Source organism: Leptonychotes weddellii, chromosome 1 (assembly GCF_054177405.1).
Source record: "Leptonychotes weddellii isolate Sample4059 chromosome 1, ASM5417740v2, whole genome shotgun sequence".
Lineage (NCBI taxonomy): Eukaryota > Metazoa > Chordata > Mammalia > Carnivora > Phocidae > Leptonychotes > Leptonychotes weddellii.
In genome coordinates this window covers 95,030,442-95,038,423 of record NC_138369.1, presented here as the reverse complement: position 1 = coordinate 95,038,423, position 7,982 = coordinate 95,030,442, and positions in this window count along the sequence as shown.

Here is a 7,982-nt window from a genome sequence, read left to right as displayed (position 1 = left end):
AGTGGTGTGCTGGTAAATGATGAACAGCTGGATCTCTGGGAAAAATCAAACAACCAACCAATCACCCAACCAGCCAACCCTGATTTGCAGTGTTGGCTATCTCAAGCTTCCAGAATGGTATCAACTGGCTTGCAAAATTCATAAAAATTTAAAAATCAGCTCTCATCAGCTGGTCATAGCTGGCTCCCGCATACCACAGGCTGGGCTTTGTTCATTCATTTTTCTTTCTACAGAACTCAGCAAGAATGAGGAAGCCCTGTACACATGGAACTCATGGGTGTTGCACGTTGAGAAATCAGGAACATTCTTGGTGTTGCTACCCAGGACAGCTTGCACTTGCCAGTGTGACTATCTCCTCTTTGTTTTTAATGTTTGAGCACCGGGGCAATATGTCTTTTTTATGACATACTCCTGAGGCTGAAGTGCAGAAGTTCCTGAGAACACAGCAATTCATTAGCTTGCCCTAAGGTAAAAATAATACCCATAAATAACCTTTCAGGAAAACACAATATGCCAAGTGCAGTAAAATCTCAAGGCTGCTTTATGATTAGTATTTCCATAGTCCTGGGTTTCTATTTTCTCAAAGCTTTGCCTGAACAATTTCTATTTTAGCTACTTTAATGGACAAAGCCATAAATATTTTCCTGACATATTAGTGCTTATATAGGGAAGGCCCTGTTAGTTAATTGGCTTGCATGCTGAGATGAAAGGTGGGTGATAGGCAAGGCTTGTTAAGTGTCAAATACCTAATCTCTGTAAGGTGAATTATGTTTATTTTATAAAGACCAGTGTTTTAGTCTTTGAGCAAGTGAATCAGTTATGACTTTGTATTAGATGAGAATAATGAAAATTCATATCTAGTTATTTATTTCAAATTGATGTCATACCATATACTTCACTACCTAGTAACAGATAATAGTAAGTATTCTTTGATTTTATATAGTCGCGTATATTTTGCCATTAGAAGATAATATCGGAGCTTAGCATAATTTTCAAAACGTTTAAATAATTCTGAAGTATTATGTAACTTGCAATATTTATTTATATCATGTATTTTCTATAGCTGCTGTAACAAATTACCACAATTTGTTTGTGGTTGAAAACAATACAAATCTATTATTTTACAGTTCTGTAGTTCAGAAATCTGATAGGGGTGTCCTTGGGCCAAAATAAAGGTGTCAACCGGGCTGTGTTCCTTCTGAAGGCTCTAGAGCAGTCTGTTCCCTTGCTTTTTCCACCTCCTAGAAGCTGAATGCATCCTTTCCCTTGTGACCCTCTTCCTCCGCCTTCAAAGTCAGCCACAGCTGGTGGAACTCACATCGCTTCACTCTGGCCTTTACTGCCTGTTTTCATTTTTAAGGACCTTTGTGATTACATTGAGCCTGCCTGGATGACCCAGGATAATCTCACCCTCTGAAGGTCAGGTGAGCAACAACCTTAATTCCTCTTGCAACCTTTAATTCCCCTTTGCGCCATACCCTAACATATTCACAGGTTCTGGGAATTAGAATGTGACATCTTTGGGGACAAGAATGCATTTATATTTTTACGTTTACTTTGGAGCAAAAAAGTTTCAAAGGAGTTAAATAGCTTCCGCCAAATCTCTGGGCCAATGCCATTTTCTGAGCAAAGTGAAGGTGATTTGCTTAAATTGTTTTCCCCCAAATTATTGTCTCACTCAAATCTTCAATTTTGTTTCGAGTGTGTTCTTTCTTTTGCTCTTTACTTTTGAAAAAATCCTCTGCTATTTAAAGTTTGCAGGTTTGGGCGCCTGGGTGGCTCAGTTGGTTAAGCGACTGCCTTCGGCTCAGGTCATGGTCCCGGAGTCCTGGGATCGAGTCCCACATCGGGCTCCCGGCTCAGCGGGGAGCCTGCTTCTCCCTCTGACCCTCTCCCCTCTCATGCTGTTTCTCTCTCTCTCTCTCAAATAAATAAATAAATAAAATCTTTAAAAAAATAATAAAATAAAGTTTGCAGGTTTTGTGCCTTTTCTGTTTCAAGAATGTGTAGTGAGGAAAATGATTTAAAAGGAATCAAGTAAACGACTCACCTAGAGCAACATGAAAGGCAACATGGTAAAAAAGAAAAAACAAAATTCTAGTCTTTTAGCTAAAAACCCTCATGTTTTTAAAGACCTACAGGCTTCATTAGTGTCAAGGAGAAGTCAGAGGTAGCCATCAAGGTGTTAAATTTCAGTGCTGCATTTGCTGGCGACCAGTATAGTGACCTTCCCTGAGAGGTGCATGTGATTATGGCCATTTTGAAGAGGAGGAAATTGAGGCATAGAGGAGCCAAATGCTTGCCATGTAGTCATTTGGCTGGTCTTTGCTTTGACCTTGTGTGTCCCTGGGTCTATCTGACTCTCTCTGGATTCAGATTTTTCCATAACACTGTGCCCTAGTTCCTCTGCATGATGCTATCTTTCATCATCTCCAAAGAGTTCGTTTTGCAAAATATTCCATCTGCCTGCCTTCTGGTTTTGAAAAGGCTTTGATCTTAACTCTGATTTTAACTCTAAGACAATGGAAATGCAGAGAAATCGTTATTTGCTAAATGTAGTGATTTAGTAACAGGACTGGAATAAGAGTAGAATTCCAAGCTTCCAGGAGTGGGAGTAATATCCTTATCACACAATTTCTAGCAAATGCAAGAAATGCACAGGACTTCGTTCAAAGTGGAGTGATAATGAAGAAACTTTGAAAATAGCATAAGATCTCTGAATAAATAAGGGAAGCTTTTCTTTCAAGAAATGCTTACAAGACATGTCAAAAAGCCAACGGCGAACAATGGATAGCTGTGTCAAAATTCTCAGCGAATAGTCCCCTTAGCAAAGGTCTGTCTTTGCTAGTGTTAATGTGGACTTCTTACTCATTTGTTGGCTAATTTTCTATATGAGATACACTTAGCCAATATACTTCCTTGCCTCCTTCTCCAACTGTCAAAATCCCATCCATATTACCAACTGCAACGTAGGTGTTACTGCTTCTGGAATGCCTGGCATGCTAGGAAAGAAAATTTTTCTGAATTCTCAAAGTTTGTTTTCTTGTATCTCTTGGCACATCACACATTCAGCTGCATTTATTTGTGTACATTTTTGATGTCTCTACTATATTAAAAGGCCAGCTGTCTTCATTTATTTTTCTTTTCTAGTGGCCCAGTAAAAGATAATCTCATAGGCCTTTTTATGTGCGTAAAGGTGCCTGATGTTTCATCAAGGAAAAAGTGAATGGATGTAGTAAATAAGTGGAGTGCCAGCCAAAGACTATTACTTTGTCTTATTCTTCTTTTCTAATTATTTTTATTTTTGTTTCTAATACAGTACCTTGAAGAGCAGATGTTCTAGAAGTATCTATTGGTATAACTTCAAAATACTTAATGTTCTTTTAAAAATCACAGTGGCTTCTGTAAAGCCATAGAAGTATTGGAGAATACAATATTTTTCATTAGTTTTTCTTAAAGGATGTGTTTTGGGAGTTATTAGCCACAAATGAGTTTATTTTGATGGGCTGAAATGCATTTTATAGTGATACAGAGAGCTTTGATGGTAAATTTATGTAGATTTTGGACTTCAACACACCCTGGTTTGGTCTCTGGCCTTATCATTTACTACCTGTGTGAAATTGGGCAAATTAGTTAACCTCTATGAAACTCAAATTCACCATCTATAAAACAGGGGTACCAACATTACCTCACAGGTTAGTTATATTAAGTGGAAACTCTATACAAACAACCTATATTATGTGTCTTGCTCACAATAAATATTATTTCTCTTCCTTTTTACCCTTTTATTGACTTTCAGTCTGCTTTTCTAACTAAAATGCATATCTTCATTTTGATTACACAAAATTAAAGTTGACACTTATTCAAAATTTAGTATGTACAATGAAATCCAAACTGAGATATCTTGCAAAGCATTTAAGAAGTATCTAGTGTTACCAGTGTTTCGGATATCTGTTTCTTTTGCTTTCTCTCTTAGGAATGGTGATTTCTTTTCTTTTGGAAAGCTACCCTTCTCTGAGGACAGGATAAGGGGATCAATGATCATAGTTTGTACAACCTCACCACTTCCCCATGCCCTTTCCACTGAGGTAGACATGTTTCCAAAATGGGCTTTTTCTCTAGGATTTTCATTGGGTTTTCTCTAGGATATTAAAAGTGGACTGTAGTTAGATCCTGTCCTTCCCCTGTGAAGGAAGCAGAGAATCTTTGAGCCTGGGCACGGTTGACCATCATGGCTTTCTTTTGGAGAAAGGCAGTCTGCAACAATAAGGTAGGCACATGGAAAGAAGGACCGATCACTCAGACATACCCCACATTTGGTATCGTGGATCAAGAAAATCTCTAGTTTTGGCTAAACTAGCATGAGTGTGATCTTCATTTATGACCAAAGTAAAAAAGAAACACACGTAAGCAGGGAGTTACCTGGGATTCACTGTATCCTGCTGTTTCCTCCCTGTTCAGCCTCTAAATTTTAGTATCTGACCCCCAGGTAAATCATGGTGCCTCCCAGGTAGAGCATTTCGGCCAATCACTGTATAATTTACTGGCTACTGTTTTAGTTATAGGCTGTAACCTTAACCACGGCTAGGATTTGGTAAATGCTAGGGTGTTGTGTGGGGGGAGACCTGGTGGGAGAGAGTGGCAAGATTAGTATCTTCAGGGGGAATAAAGAACAAAAGCCCTCTGGAGCACAGGGTTTGTTCTCAGTGAGCCACTTTGAGCACAGTCAATGGAAGGTCTGAAAATTCCCCTGCTCTGTGTCAAGCAGTGTGTGTCAAAGCCACCTTGGGAAACAGATCTGGCCTGTTGTGGGGCAAGGGGGTTCCTGACCAAAATCTCCATCACTGGATTCCTTGGGTCTAAGTTGCCTGAGCTGCAAAACTGAATAGCTTCTTAAATAAATGAAGACATCTTAAATTCAAAGGAATTAGGTTTTTTGGGGGGGGCTCAATTTCCCCCATTTCTCTCCCTTCCATCTTCTCTCCCTTATTTCCTACTTTCTTCCAAGTAACATTTTTAGATGACTTTTAAGGTGTAATGTTTTCACCTCATAGAAATATTTAAAATGCAGAGGAAAAAATGAAATAAGAATCACCTATAATACTACCACTCAGAGATATTCCCTACTAATTTCTGGCATATATTCTTCCAACTCTTTTTCTATGCAACAATATTTTAACATAATCATAATGCATATCTATCATTGCAGCCTCTTGATATTTTCTTTGAACAAATCTAAACAGTTTCTCCTATTTCGTTTTTTCCTTCCTATTGCTTTGATATTAAAGGTAGAGCTGCCACGAACATCTTAGATTCGCATCTTTGATGCCATATTTCAGGAGACATAGAGCATCGATAGCATGTGTTTTGAAAGATTTGCACCAAGGTAAACAGATAATCCAGATACTGTACTTGACCCCATTTTTGTCTGATACTTGAAAAAATTATTGTTAGTTTCTGGGTGGAAAGGAAATTCAGAAATATAAAACTTAGTCACAATTGCTAGACTTCCGGTCTTCCCGCACTGTTCAAGCTGAGAGCCCATCATTATTTCTGGCAAGAGTCTATGCTCATTTTTCTGTCAGGCTTTTTTTGCACAACCTAGAGGATCTGCTTTGTCCAACAACAAAATAGAAGCATAGGAGTCTGGCTACAAAGTGGAAAATAACAGTAGTATTTCTCCCTGTTTTAGAGGAAATGCAACATTGTTAAAGAAGAGATTAGAATGCAATATACATGTGCCACTTTGACAACAGTCACAGGTGGGTCCTCTCTTCACCTGATTAATCAAGTCAAATCCTTCAGCCCAGGGATGGTGCACAAAGACAACTTTTGTTTCTGCCTAAGCCGTCATCTGGTTATACCTGTGACTCTCTATAACACTTGGCAACCTTTTCACTGAACTTTTGCAAAGAAATCGGATCAGAAAACCATGGTATCTTTGGAAGAATGGGGTGGCATACCCAAGAAAACATTGGTGAAATAGTTTATATCATTCATTTTTAAAAGACCCAATTTGAGGCCAGTAGGAAGTGTAAGACGGCAGGGACGAAAGCTCCATTTGGCCATAACATTTTTCAAGACATAGGGGAGCCTGGAATAGGCAGAAAAGCAGTACTATGAAAAATGTTTGTTTTTATTTTGTATTTTTGAGACTGGAACTGATAAAACTTTCTGATTTTCTATCTTTGACAGGGCAAGTCTCATTTCCAAACTAAAAGTTATCTTCTACTTTGAGAATTCCCTCTGAGACAACAGGAATAATAAAGGCTTTAGAGAAAACTAGTAAGAGCAGCATGGACCCTAAGGAGATCAAACTTTAGTCCTTGTCTTTGAACTACAATGTGGTCTAACTGGACTCAGGTATTTACATGAGTTCTGAAATTATCTTATGCAGTGGTGCTTCACTGGGGGACAGATTACAAGCAAAGAAGTTTTGGACACATTCTCCTTCTCTTGTTGAGAATACTGATAGAATCTAATTTCTTTTATTTCAGGTGGGAAAAGCAAAGGCCCAAGAGAATGGATCAAAGGCCCAAGGTCACCTTGTCATTAATGGCAGACTAGGACTAGAATAGACTCTTCTCCCAAGATAGCATTCTTTCCACCTCATGTCCAGAATCCACATGGACTTTGCAGCATGGAGGCAGACTCCTCACCAATGAGAACTTCTTTCTAGCCTCATCCCTGAGTTATATTAGCTCCCAATCCTTAGTGTCTCAGCTTCTAAAGTCTTTCTTTGACCAGGATTCAGCCATAGTGAAATCGGATTTATGCGTGAATTACAGATAGGCCTTATCTGATGAAACAACTCCAAATGATTGGGACTGGTTGAGAGAGACCCATACAACTCAACAACGATGCCATATACAATTAATAATATCCTCACGTGTGAGAGAGGGGGAGGTACTGGTCTTCTCACTTGGGTGTATCCCTCACTCCCAGGAAATCTCATATTTCTAGACACAGGAGATCCAGGCATTAGAAAGGCTTTTTTCCCCCCCGAAAATGTCACTCAAGTCCTTCCATAAAGATGGGAGTCTGATGTTTTAAAGAGTGGGGAATCTAGTGTCTTTTTGTAATTTGTACTAGTTGCTCTTCAGCTGCTCTGACAGGATGGAAATTAAATGATTCAAAGGTAGTTGTTCTCTTCAGAACTGGGCGCTCCTAATGTTCCAACCACGAATCTTACTTGTAAGTGTTTGCAGTTTATTTAAGGAAATATATCCACAAGTATACTTTGAATTACCCATAATAATGGTGGTAGTGATATAAGAAGAAGAATAGGAGGATATCCATGGTTAGTTGAAAACTATATTTTCAATATTTAAAATAACTTGACGAAATGTTTGTGGAAATGAGCTCATTAAAATCTCAAGTTAAAAAAGATGGGTAATATGCAAGTATGTATACTCATAATTGCACCATTTGTAATAGCCCCAAACTGGAAGCTTCTTCTCACATGCCTATCAACAATGGAATGGATGAATTGTAGTATAATCACACAATAGGATATTATTGAGTAATGACAATGAGAGATCCACAATCGAATGCAACAATATAGATGAATCTCAAAATGTAACACGAGAGAAAGAAGCCAGACACAAAAGAATACATGCTAATCGATTAAAACTAATGTGTGATATTAGGAGTCAGGACAGTGGTCGTCCTTGAAGGAAGGAAGTGGTAGTTGGAAGAAGGGGTTTCTAAGGCACTAGTAATGTTTTGTTTCTTAAAGGTGCTGGTTACAGGGCTGTGTTCAGTTGGAGAAAGTTCACTGAGCTGTACACTTACGTTTAATGAAACTTTTGGGTATACGCTGCATTTTCATAACTTTTAAAAAAAGGTAAATAAATGCATTTTTCAAGAAGCAAGAAAACCAACACTCATATTTTGAATAGAAATTCCCTCATTTTCATTTTGTTAGGAAAAATAAGGAAAACGCCTCTTTTGTAAAATACTAATCAAGTAATGAAGTTAAC